We start from the raw sequence: 19526 nt of genomic DNA on the forward strand, positions 1-19526 counted from the left end.
TACTGGACGATTGAATTGCTTGGCAAGTGGGCAAAACCTAGAGTTTCAAACAATCATGATTTTGACATTTAATAAAGCCAAGAAATTTGATATATCAAATTTGAAACTGAACGTGATCCATATATAATTTTAATACAATGATAACATTTACTATAGGGGTGAAGAAATATATTGATACCGCATTTGTCATTCACAAGAATTAAAACAAATACTACACCGATCTCAATCATTTAGAAGAACTACTGATAAACTTATAATTTCTTGTACCCTATATAAATGTTAATACAAGAAACGAAAACCAATACATACCCAAATAAGCAAAACTCATTCAAGAGATTTCTGTGTCTATTAAAACACAAGGGCAATAAATTAACAAGTTGACCGCATAGCGCAGTGGATTAGCGCGTTTGACTTCGGATCAAAAGGTCGTGGGTTCGACTCCCACTGTGGTCGCAATGTTTGCATTTTTATTTCAACATTTTATTCATCCTTTCGGGATCTATATTGGGCCGTCCATGAGGATATATATCTTGTCCATTACCAGGTAGGCCCGAAGTTGGCCCGGTTTATGATTTGGGAGCAGTTTGGTGCAACTCTAGCTAATCTTTACATCATATTCTAGGACGAACAATTGAAAGACATCTCTCTCACACTCTTCTCAAATCATATCTACGACTTAACATGCAATTAATATCTCAAATTTCCTTTTAGTTATCATAAATGTGTGTCTTTGGTTTGTCACATTACTAAGAAATATAAGTTAGTCACTTAAATTTCTTCGACAACATGTCACGTATTGTTACAATACTTATTCTCAATAGCAGAGATAAAGTCATAACTATGGATCATGAGTTTGAATGACCCAAATATGTATGTTTATCTTTAACTAATCTTTATTTTAGTAATCAATTCTGACTCTGAGTCGCTGAGATGTGATAAAATAACTTTATAGTGCATCAAACTTAATCAAATTCAAAGGAGAAGACTAAGGATTATGAGCTAGCTACTAATTATGAGGTGTGTTTTCATTGTGACGAAATTCTTGCTCCTCCGAAGATCATATACTCATACATAATGTTTTACAAATGTAGAGTTGTAGACCCTTAATGCACTAATTAACATAATACCATATTTGACACACTAGTTGACAAAGTTGTGATGATATGCCTGAAAATTTAACTACAGTTACCAACAATTACAATTTATCAAAAATTCAGCACAACTTCCCCAAAAATCGGGATAAGCCCAAATTAAAACACCAAATAGGTCTCCGATCCTCTATTACATGTGTAATAATGTTCAAAGCATATTTTCAGAAATACAAGTTTTACTAATAAAGCTGAGTAGATAACCTGCTTTGTGAAATCCCGTTCCTGGATTTCACTGTTATAATCTACGTATTTGTATTATTGAGATTTTATATTATTTTTTAGGAATTTATATTAATTTATTTGAATTTAGATTTAATTAAACTAGTTACAAAGTTTGAAGTTTGGAAATTGGTTACAATTTATATTTTCGAATAGAGTTCGATCTCACGAACTTGTAGGCATAAACCGTTCATGAAACGGAATTATAACGAATAAGATATGCACAAGCAAAGTTAGGGGTGAATGATCATTTGATCATAATCTGGAAGCGCCATGTGGATGGCTGTGATGGAGAAAGGAAAAAGATGGGTGGTTGGAGTTGAAAGAAAATAAGAGAAATGAGGGATTAGGGGTGGCCAATCAGAACGAAGGGGGGGGGGAGAGAGAGGGGGCCAATGGGAAGGGAGAAAGAGGAGGGAAAGGAGGGAGGGAGGAAACACACAACCCAGACCCCCTCATCATTAACCTATTTTACAACCCAACACGATTGGAAACAATGGAGCTCGTTGGTTCCTTTGGAAAAATTCCAGCGATTTAGGCCGAGCCACCACTTGGGAAGTACTCCATGACCCTCTCTTTACCATTTCCACCCCAAATACGAAGAAATTAGGCTCGAAATCACAAAAAATCGCACTGGTAGGTACGACGGACCACGTCGGTGATCGGCCATTTCCGAACGCAATCATATTGATCTCCACCACCATTAGACTCTCCTTGAGGCCAGAAACAAAACCCAAACAACCTCGGAGGTAGCGGAGCACCGGAGAAGTCGAATCAAAACTGCCCATTTCTAGGGTTTTCGGCGGATTCATGGCGATTTAAGGCTTTTCCCGGACAAATTGGATTTATTCATAGGTATGAAACTTGCTCCACTCATTGAGATCTTCATTCTAGTAAAATTTGGTAAATTTTGGAATTAGTTGAATTTTTCGGCGAGTCGGGGCGACCGGCCGCCGAGTACGGCAGCGCGTGGGCAAAGAACCCACAGGACCATCCTAGGCTAGTTATGATGCCCCGATTCCATATTTGACATCCGTTTAGTGGAATTCTGATGTTTTAACATAGTTTCGTAATTGACCGCCTAGTTGGTTGTCACTTGACTATTACATGAGTTGACGATCCGACCACTGGATCAACACCTAACTTTAATTTGTAATATTATGTAATATTTGAGAACATTAGGAACTGATGAATCGGGAATCCGATGTGCGGATCTTCTCGAAGTGGATCTCTAAGTTTGTAAAAGCAAATGTTGATCGCCACTTAATCTTAGCGATTGGTGGAGTTCCGACCGTTGGATCATAATGAAGTTTTAGTATGTTGTTCTCGAAGCATAATGTGGACTTTGGGAAGTTACGGATCAGAAGTCTGATAAGCGGATCTTCCGGTTTAGATTTCTAGGGTTGTGAACCCTACCCTCGATCTTGATCGACGGTTGACTTTTTAGTTAACTAGCCTGAGTTCTTCTAGTATGTTTCTAATCTTTGAGTGTTGTTGAGATTCTCGATTTACGTACTAGCGGCGCCATATTGTGTATACTTGGTTATTAAATGTGATTTCTATTGAATTATGTTTGAGATACGGGTATTTGGTGACTTCACATGTCAATCCTGGACGTATGTCGGGATCGAGGCGTGACATGCTTGGTAATAATGTGTTAGAGCTTTGGGCGGATGCCTTAACGTTGAATATGCTCACTATAATTGATACTAGTTCCGGTGACATAACATACAATATCATACACTAGCCGTAGTTAGTGTAAGTTGGATAATAATATAATCATGTCATTACTGAGTAGTCTCGAAGTAATGACAAGCAGACAACATGGCTATATAATCATGTCATTACTGTGTAATCTTGAAGTAATGACAAACAGAGTAACTGTATAATCATATCATTATGGAGTAATAACAAGCTTAAAGCATGACTGTATAATCATGTCATTACTTAGTAATCTTGACGCAACCATAAGCTGAGAGTATATTTGTATAATCATGTCATTATAAAGTAATCTCAACATAATGACAAGCTGATAGTATATCTGTATAATCATATAATCATATTATTACAAAGTAATCTAGACATAATGATAAACTGAAAGTATATATGTATAACCATGTCATTATTAAGTAATCTTGACATATTTACAAGCTGATAGTATATCATACACGTGTAAGCTAGATGTCATGTTGGTAGAATGGACAAGTTGAATATAAATCATACACGTGTACGTTGGATGTCATGTCTGTAGTATGGACAAGCTGAATATATATATTACACGTGTATGATTTAAATTTAGCTTACACGTGTTAATTCTTTATTTTATGTTGTGTATCCACAATAATATCATACAATTTCTTTCGATGGAGAAAGGATCTACCTTCTTATATTTCTACATCTAGGATTTGACTTGTATCATACACGTGTAAGTTGGATGTCATGTTCATAGTATGGAGAAGCTGAATATACTTTATTTATTCTTGGTTACTTTTATTCTTTCCCATATACATATTAATAGATATATAATTTGTGTCATAATTCATTAATTAATATATAATTTTTTTTTTCGTACGTGAAACCAACGGGTTATTGATATTTTTACAAGAAGTATTTTATTGAACAGTTAAGTTATTATTTTATTGAACAGTTAAGTTATTACTAAACAAAGAAGAATTTAAATATTATATTTCTTAGAACATATACTTATAGACTCCCTATCAAGGTTCTAAAAAACGCTAGGTGCTGTCAGGCGGTGGGATGGCGCCTAACGCCTAGGCGGCTAGGCGGGCGCCTAGGCGGCCTAAGCGGATTTAGGTAAATTTCTTATATTTTATATGAATTAATTAAACTTACTATATCAGATGTGAATAATTATTGAATAATATGTTATTTCTTATAGAAGAACATACATATGTGAATGTTTTATGTACATATATAATATGCTTGCCTAGGGAAAAAACAAAATATTATCTAAATAATTTATATAACATTTATATACATATGATATAGATATAGACCCCAAACTTTTAAAATATAAAAACCCACACAAGTGGCATGATAAAACCATCTGACCCTTTGTAAGTGGGGTGGTTTTCAAAAATATCAACTTGCATAAAAGCAGGGATTTCAGAAGCTCACGCAAGTGGGGTGGTTTTCATGATTACAACCATGAAAAGCAGGGATTTCAACTTGCATGAAAAATAGGATTTCACGCAACCGGTCCTTTCAGAACCTCAAAATTGGTTCTTTTAGTCTCTTTCTCGCTCTCACTCTCTTCCCTCATATTCTTCTTTGCCCTTTCAGAATCTCAAAATTGGATCTCAAATCCAACTTGCGCCACCATAGATATTCGACTTCTCTTCTAGTAAACAAAGAGGTAGACGGCGAGACTCTAGGAGACAAAAAGGTTGTGAGTCTCACGACTGAAGTTTCTTTTCCAGGCTGCCCAAACCGCCCAGCGTCCACCGAGCCCGCCTAGCCCGCCCAGGCAGCCGCCTTACACCGCTTAATGTCCTTGCCGATTTAGTGAACGATTTCTAGTTAATCGCGGCGAAGCACCGTCGCCAAACACCTAGGCGCCGCCTAGACCGCGTTTTAGAACACTGCTCCCTATCCCTATTAAGTATATATATTCTCACTTATGTATACTTAGTATAATATAACAATTATATATGAATTATAAGATATCTTTATAACAATATAAGGACAAGGTTAAAATATAAAACAATAAATACCAGGTACAAATATTAAATCGAGGTACCCATTTTATGATAACTCTCAACAATCTCCCCTCTATTTTTGTGCCTTTAGTGGGCCTAGTATTTTCGGCAATTGCAATGACTTCTTTATCTCTTTACACATGTATGATTTATATTCAGCTTACACGTGTATAATCATGTCATGACATCTAGCTTACACGTGTATGATTTATATTTAGCTTGTCCATTCTACGAACATGACATCCAGCTTACACGTGTATGAATATACAACATACATTGACTGTCATGTTCGTAGCATGAACAAGCTGAATATATCTATCATACACGTGCAATCTAGATGTCATGTCGTAGTATGGAAAAACTGAATACAAATCATACACATGTAAGCCAAAAATATAATCACACATAATACGATCTGATATTAACTCGTAAAGTCCGTTTTCCTGTAAACGCAACTGAAATTATATTTAATCTTATGGCTACATCTAACTTTCGAGTTAGACTGCCTACGTATTAAACTCAAATCTTGTATTTGGAATGGCTTTTAAAATTCTTCTGAAATTATCTAGCATGAAAGTATAGAGTTCCAAAATTGCTCGACGAATCAATCTAATAACCAAGATTCCAGACCAATTTCAGGAAAACCTAATAATGTAAGGTGCAAGACCAACTCAATGAAACCCAAACCCTAGAATGCATATAGTCCCCCAATGCTTATTGATCAGGCAAGGCCATTCATATACCACATTGCTATATGGTGCATGCTAATTATTACACATCATGCATCATAGACCAAAACATCACATTTATAAGCATTACATGTCGATTCTTCATATCAACCAAGTATCTTGTTATACGAAGCATGGTACGTGGAATGCTCTTATATACTAGTTTTATTGAACTTTTAATAGAGTCCCTGACTCGTCTAACATACTAAAAATCACACATTATCACTACATTCATCTCTAACACATACTAGTATATAGCGCCAAGTTCAATAGGGCATTCATATTATATAATCATTTAATCTACAAAATCAAGGTATGGTGCCTTTTGTAAGCAAATCAAGCTACACCTCACCCAAGGTGGCACATTGACTGAGTTAGGCCCGCTAGGTTTTATCGGGTCTCTAGTAATGCTAAATTCAATATTCAAAATTTAGAACATGTTGGCCAAGCCTCAAACCTCGGTTAGGGTGATTCCCGTTAAAGTGAACACTCGTAACTATTCCAATCCCAAAGATTTGCACATCAGATTGCTGATCCACAAGTTTTATATTACTTACACAATAACATACTACATTTTTTTATTGATCCAACGGCCGGTCTTTTCCTACCTTAAAGGTCAAATGGCGGCTGTTTACGAAACTAGGCTTAAACAATGGAATTACATGAAAAGAATATCAAAAACGAATTCAGAGCATCAAACTTACAAGGTCGGGTCATTGATCACATGATGCCGCACGTGGCGGTTTCTAGCGAAAGGAAACTCAGCTTTTCGACTAACTCCACTTTCTACCAAATTTTGCAGGAAGGTAGATCTGAAATAAACAACTTTCATACATATAAGGAAGTCCAATAATAGATGGAAGATAGTCAATTTCGCTGGTAAAGGTGGCGGGTGTCCAAAACTTCTGAAGCTCACCGTGCTGCCTTCGAAGGTCCAATGAAAGTGAAACTGGTCAAGTTTTACTTTTTGAGTGATGGGCTACAAAGCCCAGGTGGTGGCATAAGTCACTGCTTTTTTGGATTAGTAGAAAAAAGGTAAAACCATGGGTACCCATCGAACTTCGTGACCAGCACCGCCACGTATGGTGGTTCAACGAGGTGGTTCTTAAGTAGGCTTTGTTCGTCGGAATGAAAGAATTCTAATAGTCGTGGTGGTGACAATTTTCGTTCGAAATCGACCGGAAAACGTGCTTGAAAATGGTCGAGCGAACTGGGGTAAGTTCGAGGGTCAATGGGGGAATTTGGGTCAGCTATTCGAGTTGGCATTCCAAAATTGGAAAGGCTGCTCCAACTTACCAGGATTGCTATATATATTGAAGGTCCAAAAGACCAATTCGTTCTTCTTTTGCTCACTTGTTTCTCCTTCGTTACAACTTTATTTTGCAAATGGTTGCACATAAGCGTTTATGAAATCAAACTCTATCCAACTATTCCAAAAGTGACTCCAAAAGGTCTACGTAATTTTATTGGCGAATTGCTCAAACTTTAACTAACTTAAAAATTAACTTCCTCATTCGAACTCTAAAAATCCATTCAGCTTGCGTTTGCACGTTCGTGACGACGAATACCACACGAATATGTTAAAATAATTCACCATACATGTTATGACGCAGTAGTCAACACTTTCTCTTCTAGAGGATTTTTGGTCATTTTAGGCCCATAAGAATAAGGGTTTTTATCACAAATGGTCCCTGACATTGATCAAACACATTATTTTGGTCCCTGACATTGAAAATTAATAGAAATGGTCCCTGACATTGATCAAACACATCACATATGGTCCTTCCGTTAAAAACTTTTTGGGCAATTTTCAAAGCTTTGTAACTCAATCGTTTCTTAACCAAATTCGACCCATGATATATCAAAATGAAGATAGGAAAGTGTAGAACAAGATTATACCTATTTGGAAGCCCAATGGCTGCCGGAGATGGCCGGAAAATAGCCTCAAATGTGACTGGTCTGTGAAAAAACTGAAAAACTCGCCTGAAATGGGGTAAACTTTAAACATTCATAATTTCTTCAATACTCAACGAAATTGAATGATTCAAAAATAAAAATCATACTTCTCAACGAGACAAAGAGAATGGTACCTTTATTGACTGCTAATTTACTGTGGTTTGACCGGAAAATGGCTCGAACTTGGATAACCATTTTCGAGTTAGCCAATTTCGAGTCGTTTTCCGGTCAAACTACGATGAGTTAGTTATCACGAAAGATACCATTCTCTTAGTCTCGTCTAGAAGTATGATTTTCGTTTTTGAATCACTCGATTTCGTTGATTATTGAAGAAGTTATGAATGTTTAAAGTTTACCCCATTTCAGGCGAGTTTTCCAGTTTTTTTGCTGACCAGTCACATTTGAGGCTATTTTCCGGCCATCTCCAGCAACCATTGGGCTTCCAAATAGGAATAATCTTGTTCTACACGTTCCTATCTTCATTTTGATATATCATGGGTCGAATTTGGTTAAGAAACGATTGAGTTACGAAGCTTTGAAAATTGCCCAAAACGTTTTTAACGGAAGGACCATTTGTGATGTATTTGATCAATGTCAGGGACCATTTCTATTGATTTTCAATGTCAGGGACCAAAATGATGTGTTTGATCAATGTCAGGGACTATTTGTGATAAAAACCCTAAGAATAATTATTGGAATGGGTCGTAACAATATTATTACAACATGTTTAATAATTTGTGTGTCATTGTATTATAATTTGAATAAATTAATAAAACCATATAGTTACTTACGTTATATAATTTGCATCACTCTTGTATCCACACAATAATATTTTCAAAATATAATAAATTTTTTTGGTCAAATCAAAATATAATAATTAATTCACTAATTTATGGTAACATAGTAATACTAACTCACACAGTGTTACAATTTAGAATAACTGTCGATCTCCTCTTTGAACTTTCACTTAATTTTCGATTTTTCCTCTAAACTTTTTAATTGGAAAGGACTTAAACTAATTTTTTTTGACCAATTTCCCCTTACCGTTAGTTTTTCATATTCCATTTAAATTAACGTTAACTCTTATCACATGCACACTACGTGACTCTCATTTGAGGACAAAAGTGTCACTTCGCTAGACATTCAGACACAAAAACTATAGAATGATGGAATCGCACAAATTTGCATAGGTTGACATTCTAGAAATCTAGGGTTTTTAATTATTGTAAAGAAAAAAGTGACCGAAGTATCCTCACATGTTGTGCACATGCTTCCAGCAGGGAAATTGGCCAAACAAATTAGTTTAAGTCCTTAATTTTCCAACTGAAAAGTTTAAGGGGGAAATCGAAAATTAAGTAAAAGTTCAGGGGAGAAATCAACAGCTCCTCTTACAATTTACACTCACGTGATGTTATAGTCGTGCCTATACTTGAACAAAATAATATTTGTTATACAAAAATACTATTCTTACTATATATTTGTATCATCTCTCTAATAAATAATATAAATAATGCTATAGATAATAAGTGTATTACTTCACTGCTCATTTTTCAAAACATAGCTAAGCAATTAGAGCAACTCCACGGGGAGTTCTAGCCCAATGGACTGGCGAGATTTCCTACCCAATATCCCCAGCTCCTTACTCCAACCCATGCGGGCGATTGGGTTGAGGGGTCCCCGAGTGAGAGACTCGACTCGAATTAGTGGCCCTAGAGTCTGAGGCCAAATGATGCATGGTTGACGTTAGGATGACCTCAGCCATGTTTAAAAAAAAATTGCGTCAGACGTGTGTCGTACACATGCGCGTGGGGGTGCGTCATCGACAACTTTTTAGTCGATGGGGCACGTGGCACCTTCTCATCTGTTGGATTTCAACAGATACTTTATCTGGACCGTTGGATTTCCAACGGTAAAAAATAAAATTTCAAACTTTTTGCAAATGGCTAGATGATGTGGCATAATATCAGCAGTTGGATTTGAGATCAACGGTCCACATTATTCGCCTTTAAAAATTAAAAAAAAAATCAGATATGTTACCATTATGCCACGTGGCACAATCTGGAGGGTTGGATTTCAAATATTTTTTAATCCAACGGTAGAAATTAATTAAGTTAATAAAAAATGTTAAAAATTAATAAAAAATCAATTTTTTTTTTTAAAATTAAAAAATAAAAATTGATTTTACTTTTTTATAAATACCTTCTCATTATCTTCTAAATGTGGAGTCTTATTCATACCCTTTTTCTTGAGAAAATTGGTGGGAAAAGAACCAAAGAATCAATGTCCAGTTGTTGGAGAATACTCAGCCAATCGTTTAGTCTTTGGAGAGGCACCTTGGCACAAGCTAGTTGTCATCTTCGAAGTGGGGAAGATTTAACGGATCAGGTAACAATATATTATTTATTTTTTTGTACTATACCCAAATTTACATTAGCTACTTTGATTATAATTATTTCTTGTCAAACATTGTGTAAACACTTCAAGCACAAGCTTGGTATAATGCCAAAACAAAAAACAAAAACAAATCATTCACCCGATGGGAATGTTGGAATATTGTCAAAGATTGTCCTAAATTTAGAGTTGTGCATGTTGGTCCAGAAGTTGTCATGAACAACACTCATCTACACTCTACGCTTGATCATGACTCGCATGTTCATGAAATCGACACAGAACAAGTGCCGGAAGCGACCCCTGAACAAGGGTCGAGGTTGACTCGTTATTCAATTAGGCCTCAAGGTAAGAAAGCTTCAAAGAGAAAATAGAGTGTTTCCAAGAATGATTATGCAAAATATATGGAAGAACTTGCTCGCCAAGGTGAATTGACTTTGGCGCAAGAAATGGCTAAATTTGAGGTTGATAAGGCTAGAGATGAGGCAAAAGCTGCAGCTGCTTCAAGCTAATGAGAGAGAAAGAGAGCTACTTAGGCAAGAAAGGGAATAGCTTAAAGAAGAAAGAAGGGTTCAACAAGATCGTGACATTATGAATAAGCTTGTAGAGGCAACGTCTCCAAATTCTAAATATTTTTGGAATTCGGAGAAAGGGGACGTGGTGCGTAGGAGGCGTGCAAGAGAAGCGAGAGTAAGAGGAGATGGTCCTAGCACCACAAATGGTGATGGTCCTAGCACCACAAATGATGATGGTCCTAGCACCACAAATTGGTTAGGTGATGATTTTCCATTCACGAGGGACTAGGGAATTTATTTTTAATCGAAGCCCATGATTTTCTAGTCACTTTAGGTTGTAATTTCTTATTTATTGTGTTGATGCACAAAATCAGTGAGGACTTTGGTACAACAGAAAGTGTTAAGTTTGTGACATTCGCTAGATTGCTCCAGTCATTAGTGTGGATAAGTATGTAAATGGATAGAGACAGGGAAGCAAACACAAGATGTATGTGGTTCACCCAGATTGGCTACGTCTACGGAGTAAAGGAGTTCTCATTAATTGTGAAGGATTTACACAAGTACAGAAGTTCAAGCTCTCCTTTAATGAGTATAAGTGAATGATTTAGTACAAATGACATTAGGAAATATTGTGAGAGAATGATCTCTATTTATAGAAGAAAGTTTCTAGTTTCATTCTGACATTGACACGTGTCGTGTTGTGATTGGCTTCTGATGTTGACACATGTCGCGCTATGATTGGATTCTGATGTCGACACGTGTCGCGCTGTAATTGGCCTCCTGGTTGGAGGGAAACTCTTCTGGGTCCTTGACGGTATAACGTTGACCGATGCTCAGTAGTTTCGGGATTGGTCAAGTATGGTACAAACAGTGCTCCCCTAAGTTCCCGAGTGAGGGAAGCTCCTCGGTTAGGGACTTGCAAGATCCAAGCCATTGAGTAATCACGAAACTTCTAAGTACCGAAGTGTGGTATCATTTTCACTTGCCTTATCTGTCTCATACGTAGCTGTGGCATCTTATCTGGAAATATTTTTCCTCCATCCAAGGGTGATATCTTTAATCGATGAAGATGCACAAGGTAATGTATCAATTTCACTTGAAGCTTACTTGTAGTTTCAGGCTTGGTCAAGTGCGATACAAAACCCTATAGTAGGAGTCCCCCAAGTCGCCGAGCTAGGAGATTTGCCGAAAGAGGTAACAGACAAGGTAAACAATCAGACTTCCAAGCAAGCAACCTGGATCGGATGTTCGACTTCGGCTTCTGGTTGATTGTTCTTTTTCTCCTTGTGTCGTAAACAGCAACAAGGATAAGGAGAAGCACATGGAGAAGAGATGATATGAGATACTTTTGCTTTTGAAGAAGTAACTTTCCACAAGCTTATTCTTGAACTTGGCTGGAGGGTTTTCTGCTTTCCTCCAGAGTATAAGGCCGACTCAAGAATTTGAGGGTCAAAATAAGTCCATCAAATCTAAAGTACTTTCGACCCTGATGATATGTGATACTTTTACTTTTGACAAAGTAGTGGATGTATCGGCACGTGTTATGTTACGCTTATCTCCACATGCTTCCTTGTATCCTTCTCACTTGCCCTATCTGTTCCTCAGGCAGATGTGGTATTGTCTTTGGAAGCATAAAATGTTGAAAATAAGTACTCGAGAGCAATACCAAGTAAGTAATCAGGCAAGGGGTTTTAGGCAGTCAGTTTCTGACTGAAAGCTTGATTCCAAGTGTTGACTGATTGCTCTTTTTCTCCTTGTCTTGCAGGTAAGAACAATGGCAAATGAAAAGACAGGGAAAAAACATGATATGGGATACTCTTGCTTTTAACCCTGATGATATGAGATACTCTTGCTCTGGTGTGGCTGGTTTGCATAGGTATTATTGGGGGGGGAAGAAAGCTGAGTATTTCGAAAAGCTTTGTTAGGAGTGCCCTCTCAGATATGAGGAAGGGTTGAGCATTTTTGCAAGTCTGCCTGTCCATGGAGGATGGAGGTCGACATATATAGAAGTCTCCCTAACAACAAGTAGTAATGCTATTCCTTTACCCTTCTTGGTCGTAGCAATGTAGTGGGAGCTGCAAGCTTCACGTGTTTTAACTTTGTCAGAGCGCTTTGAAAAAGTGGTATGTGGTATCTGGAAAGCTGATGTTGCGTGTGAAGATTGCAGACAAGCTTTATCCAAGGAAATCTGGCTCTCGAAGTTCGGAGAGCGATGCCTCTTCGATTTTCGAACAAGCAATCATGTCGGGGATATGGCTCTTGAGATTCGAAGAACGATGCATCTTCGATTTTTGAGAAAGCAATCCTGTTGGGAGTCTGGCTCTTGAGATTCGGAGAGCGGTGCCTCTTCGATTTTTGAGAAAGTAATCCTGTTGGGAGTTTGGCTATCGAGATTTGGAGGGCGGTGCCTCTTCGATTTTTGAGCAAGTAATAATGCTATTCCTTTACCCTTCTTGGTCATAGCAATGTAGTAGGAGCTGCAAGCTTCACATGTTTTAACTTTGTCAGAGCGCTTTGAAAAAGTGGTATGTGGTATCTGGAAAGCTAATGTTACGTGTGAAGATTGCAGACAAGCTTTATCCAAGGAAATCTGGTTCTCGAAGTTCGGAGAGCGGTGCCTCTTCAGTTTTCAAACAAGCAATCCTGTCGGGGATCTGGCTCTCGAGATTCAGAGAATGGTGCCTCTTCGATTTTTGAGAAAGCAATCTTATTGGGAGTCTGACTCTTGAGATTCGGAGAGTACTGTTTCTTCGATTTTTGAGAAAGTAATCCTGTTGGGAGTTTGGATCTCGAGATTTGGAGAGTGGTTCCTCTTCGATTTTTGAGCAAGCAATCTTGTTGGGAGTGTTTTCTTGAATGTGAGTAAAGGTTGGGCATTTTTGCCAGTCTGCCTTGCCACGGAGCACGGAAGTTGACACACATTGGGATTTTTTAGTTATCAAGCAGTGGTGTTGTTCCTTTACCCTTGTGGGCAATAGTAGGGTAGCTGGACCTTCAAAATTTATGTGTCTAAACTTTGTCAGAGATCTTTGGCAAAGTTATTTGTGGTACCCGAGGAGCTGATGTTGCGTGTGGAAAGTGGTGCCTCTTCGAAATCCGGAGAGTGGTGCCTTTTTGGAATCCGGAAAGTGGTGCCACTTCAATTTTTGAATCAACGGCCCTGTTGCCCTTTCTTTTATAAGGGCACCAACTGTGTGCAAGGAGTACATTCAGAGAGTTATTGCTTGTAGAAATTTTCCCTTTACTTCAGAGATTTATTGCACCTCATTTCTCCTTCATCATTTCTGAGAATGTCTGGCCCATCCAACCGTTGTTTTGACTTGAACTTTGGTAAAGAGGCAGCCATGCCTTCTCAAGACAACATATGTCGCCCATCCTTCTTATCCCCTACTGGTCCTCTTACCGTTGGGAACTCTGTGATGAAGAATGATATGACCGCTGCGGTGGTGGCTAGGAACCTTTTCACTCCCAAAGATAACAGACTACTTTCCAAACGGTCTGATGAGTTGACTGTTAAGGATTCTCTAGCTCTCAATGTTCAGTGTGCAGGTTCTGTGTCTAATATGGCCCAACGCCTATTTGCTCGAACCCGCCAAGTTGAATCATTGGCGGCTGAAGTGATAAGTCTCAAACAAGAGATCAGAGGGCTCAAGCATGAGAATAAACAGTTGCACAGGCTCGCACATGACTATGCTACAAACATGAAGAAGAAGCTCGACCAGCTGCAGGAATCTGATGGTCAGATTTTACTTGATCATCAGAGGTTTATGGGTTTGTTCCAAAAGCATTTATTACCTTCGTCTTCTAGGAATGTACCGCGTAATGAAGCTCCAAATGATCAACCTTCGGTGCCTCCTCCTTCTGGGGTTCTGCCTAGTACTGAGGCTCCGAATAATCACCCTCTGGTGCCTCCTCGATCTGGGGCTCTGCCGACTGCTGAGACTTCTCTTGAGCAACCTTTATGAAGGCTCCCTCTTGTTTGTTTATTTTGATTCATGTATATGTACATATTTGTAACTTATGGGAGATATCAATAAACAAGTTTTACTTCATTTCAACGTATTGTGTTAAATACACCAAGGCCTTATTCACTAAGTTCTTTGAATTTTTCCTTTTGTTGAAGCTTGTATGTTGAAGCTTTGTGAGTGAAGCATGTAGGTTGAGGTAGTGCTCCCTTAATTTCCCGAGTGAGGAAAACTTCTCGTTTAGAGACTTAAAAAATATAAGTCACTGAGTGGTCATGAGACTTCCGAGTATCAAGGTGTAGTAGCATATGGTAGGAGTCTCTCAAGTCTCCGGTCAAGAGAGTTGACGAATATGGCATTTCCTTTCTAAGTGGTAGCCCAAAACTCATTCTTCATATATATTTGTTATGAAAGTTGTTAGGCCCAAAAAAGAGGAGGCCTAGGCAATTTTATTTTATTTTATTTTTTTCCGAATTTTTGAATTTCCGAATTTTTGAATTTTCGAATTTCCGAAAAAAAAATATTTTATATATATTTTAAAGTTTTGTAGGTGAAGCTTTGTAGGTGAAGCTTTGGTGTTGAAGCTTTGTAAGTGAAGCTTTGAGGTTGAAGCTTTGTTGGGCACCATGAATTGAATTTGCTTCACACTATCTTGATCAAGATAGTGTGAAGCTTTTGTAGGTGAAGCTTTTGTGTTGAAGTTTTGTAGGTGAAGCTTTTGTGGGTCAAGCTTTGTTGGGCACCATGAATTGATTTTGCTTCACACTATCTTGATCAAGATAGTGTGAAGCTTTTGTAGGTGAAGCTTTTATGGGTCAAACTTTTGTGGGTCAAGCTTTTGTAGGTGAAGCTTTTGTGGGTTAAGCTTTTGCAGGTCAAGCTTTTGCAGGTCAAGCTTTTGTTGGGTACCATGAATTGATTTTGCTTCACACTATCTTAATCAAGATAATGTTAAGCTTTTGAGAATTTATAGTTGTCCTCCATTGATAAAGCTTTTGTTGGTGAAGCTTTGGAGTTGAAGCTTTGTAGGTGAAGCTTTGGAGTTGAAGCTTTTGTTGGTGAATCTTTTGTTGGGTACCATGAATTGATTTTGCTTCACACTATCTTGATCAAGATAGTGTGAAGCTTTTGAGAATTTTTTGTTGTCCTCCATTGATGAAGCTTTTGTTGGTGAAGCTTTGGAGTTGAAGCTTTGTAGGTGAAGCTTTGGAGTTGAAGCTTTTGTTGGTGAATCTTTTGTTGGGTACCATGAATTGATTTTGCTTCACACTATCTTGATCAAGATAGTGTGAAGCTTTTGAGAATTTGTAGTTGTCCTCCATTGATGAAGCTTTGTTGAATTTCCTTTTTTTTTTTTTTTTTTGGAAACTAGAAATTTGAAAATGTGGGAGAGACAACTTATACAAATTTTACTTCCACACTGTTGAGCAAGAGATTGTGATGCAAGCCACACCTTGTAGTAGTCGAAGGTTTGGATGAACCATATAAATTGAATTTGCTTCGAAGGTCTGAGAATTGTAGTTGCCCTCCATTGATGAAGCTTTTGTTGGCACCATAAATTGGTTTTGCTTCACACTGTCTTGATCAAGAGTGTGTGAAGCTTTTGAGAATTGTGGTTGAACTCCTTTGATGAAGCTCTTGTTGGCACCAGAAATTGGTTTTGCTTCACACTGTCTTGATCAAGAGTGTGTGAAGCTTTTGAGAATTATGGTTGCCCTCAATTGATGAAGCTCTTGTTGGCACCATAAATTGGTTTTGCTTCACAATGTCTTGATCAAGAGTGTGTGAAGCTTTCTACGAGTTGTAGTGTTTGCATTGTTACAGAGGGGAAATGTTTGAAGCAGATGCAAGAGAGCTGAATAGCTTGATCTTCGTATGCCATGCACTGAAGTTGCTGTTGGCTTGCAATAAGACTTTGTTGGTGACTATAACTCTTGTTGGGCATAAGTGCTCCCCTAGTTGAGTTGTCAAGCTTAGGGGTTTTTGATTATTTGTGAATGCTAGGAGTTCACATGTACAAGTTGTACCACTTGTCTTCTGGTAGGTGGAATGAATGATGAGTTGCTTTCATCAATTGGTTGGTGGTACGAATGTGAGTTCCTTCTTCCCCTGGTTGGTGGCATGAATGGTAAGTTGTCAAATGATATTAGAGTACGAGTTGTACATTTCATCACCTGGTTGGTGGCATAAAGGAGAGTACAGGTTGTACATTTCATCACCTGGTTGGTAGCACGAAGATGAGTTCATTCTTCACCTGGTTGGTGGCATGAGTGGCAAGTTGCCAAATGATATTAGAGTACGGGTTGTACATTTTATCACCTGGTTGGTGGCATGAAGATTAGTTCCTTCTTCACATTTCATCACCTGGTTGGTGGCATAAAGGAGAGTACAGGTTGTACATTTCATCACCTGGTTGGTAGCACGAAGATGAGTTCATTCTTCACCTGGTTGGTGGCATGAGTGGCAAGTTGCCAAATGATATTAGAGTACGAGTTGTACATTTCATCACCTGGTTGGTGGCATGAAGATTAGTTCCTTCTTCACATTTCATCACCTGGTTGGTGAGAATAAAGGCAAGGTGTCTAGGCACATTGTAGCAAGTGTCGAATGACACAAAATATGTTGAACCCTTTCAAAGCACAGTTGGCTTATGTATGAATATGTTGGAATGTATGATTGAACAAATATACTGTGAAGCTGTTCGTTTATTTGTATAGTCTTGTTGACATATACTTAGGCTTTGTTTCATGTTGGAAGCATTCATGTTGAAGCTTTGAAACCGAGTGTTTCATTGTTAGGAATGTAAGAGGATTAAGATCAAGTTGTCTAAATCACCTCTTTATTGAATTCATGCCAAATAGTCTTCGTTACATAGGATGCCGAACGGCTGAAGCTTAACACTTGTACAATGTGAGTTTACTTGTAATAGTACTTCAAGTGATCAGCGTTCCATGGATTGCCAAGGGTCTTGCCATCGGAGCTTCTAAGCTTGTAGGAGCCAGGGCAACTGATGCCAACAACTTCAAACGGTCCATCCCAGTTTAGACTAAGTGTTACTTTACTCGGGACTCTGTCGTAGAGTAATCTTTTCTTCAATACCCAGTCCTCCACTTTGAAAGAACGAGGTTTGACCCTTGAGTCATAGTACTTGGAGATGCGTTGCTTGTAGGCGACATTCCTCAAGTGAGCCTGGTTTCTGTGTTCCTCGACTAGATCTAAGTTGAGGGTAAGTTGTTTGTCATTTTCGCTTTGCACATAGTTCTGGACTCGGAACGTTGCTTGCTCAAGCTCAACTGGGACAACTGTCTCTGTATCGAAGGCAAGTGAGAATGGGGTTTCTCTTGTTGATGTCCGATACGAAGTACGGTATGACCAAAGAACTTGGGGTACAAATGCTGGCCAACAACCTTTAACCTTGTCCAAGTAGGTTTTCAAAGTTCGCTTGATTGTTTTATTGATGGCTTCAACTTGTCCATTAGATTGGGGATGAGCTGGGGAAGCAAAACATAAGTTGATGTTTAACTTAGAGCAGAACATCCTAAACTTATTGTTGTTGAACTGTCGCCCGTTGTCAGTGACTATCGCATTGGGAATACCGAATCTGCAAAGGATGTTCTTCCATACGAAGTCTTTTATTTTTGCCTCAGTAATGGTTGCCAAAGGTTCTACTTCGGCCCACTTTGTGACGTAGTCAACTGTAATGATTACATAGCGAACCTTGCCCTTCCCTGCAAGCATTGGGCCGATCAAATCAAGTCCCTATTGGGCGAAGGGCCAAGGGCTGATCATAGGAGTGAGCGGCTCGAGAGGGGAGTGAGGAATAGTTACGTAGCGTTGACACTTATCATATGAGCGGGATATTCTAATGGCATCTTGATGGAGTGTTGGCCAGTAATATCCTTAGCGAAAAGCCTTGTGTGCTAGGGATCGAGATCCAACATGATCTCCGCAGACTTCTTCATGTATTTCCCGAAGGACAGTTTCCGCCTCTGCTGGCGTAAGGCATTTCAGGTATGGTAGTTTAAAACTCCGCTTGTAGAGTTGGTCATTAATGATCAAGTAACGGGTAGCCTTGTATCGAATCTGCTTAGCTTGGACTTTGTCATTTGGAAGAGTGCCATGAGCAAGGAATCTATAAATCGGGGTAATCCAACTATCTTCTTGTTGTAAGTTGCATACTTCCGCAACCATGGTGCTTGGTGCTGCCAACAATTCGATCTGAAATTTTCTCCCAATCTTGTCTTCCACCATTGAGGCGAGGTGAGCCAAAGCATCTGTATGACTGTTTGCCGCTTGAGGAATTTGGGTGATATGGTAGTGGAAGTGCTTGAGCAACAATTGTGTTTGTGCCAGATATGCTGTTATAGAGCTATCCTTAGCGTCAAAGTTATTGGTGACCTGGTTAACCACCAATTAGGAGTCATTGAAGATATCAATTCGTTTAACCCCAAGGTGTTTGGCCAAACGTAAGCCTGCTAGGAGGGCTTCATATTCGGCCTTATTGTTCGATGCCTTGAATTTGAAACGAATAGCGTACTCCATTGCCACTTTGTCAAGGGTCATAAGGACTATTCTTGCTTCACAACCTTGTTGGTTGGACGAGCCATCAACATATAGACTCCATGCTGAGGCTGTTGGTTCTATTTTCTAAGCTTCCGAGGGTAATGAAACCACTTCTTTAAGAGTAGAAACAATGTCAACATGATATGTGAAGTCGGTGATGAAGTCTGCCACTGCTTGGCCCTTCTCAGCTGGCTTTGGTTGGTAAGAGATGTTAAACTCACCCAATGCTATCGCCCATTTGATCATTCACCTAGAAGTGTCAAGACTTTGGAGTATCTGTCGAAGAGAATGATTGGTAAGCACGATGATGGAGTGTGCTTGG

At 38.6% G+C, this 19526-nt stretch overlaps 1 non-coding gene across 1 annotated transcript; it reads left to right on the top strand.

Annotated features, from left to right (window-relative positions):
- Positions 1–379: 379 nt before the first annotated feature.
- On the top strand, positions 380–453 carry TRNAR-UCG (transfer RNA arginine (anticodon UCG)). The gene has a single exon. It is a non-coding gene; the product is annotated as a tRNA-Arg (tRNA).
- Positions 454–19526: the final 19073 nt, after the last annotated feature.

This window comes from Malus domestica, chromosome 04, assembly GCF_042453785.1.
Source record: "Malus domestica chromosome 04, GDT2T_hap1".
NCBI lineage: Eukaryota > Viridiplantae > Streptophyta > Magnoliopsida > Rosales > Rosaceae > Malus > Malus domestica.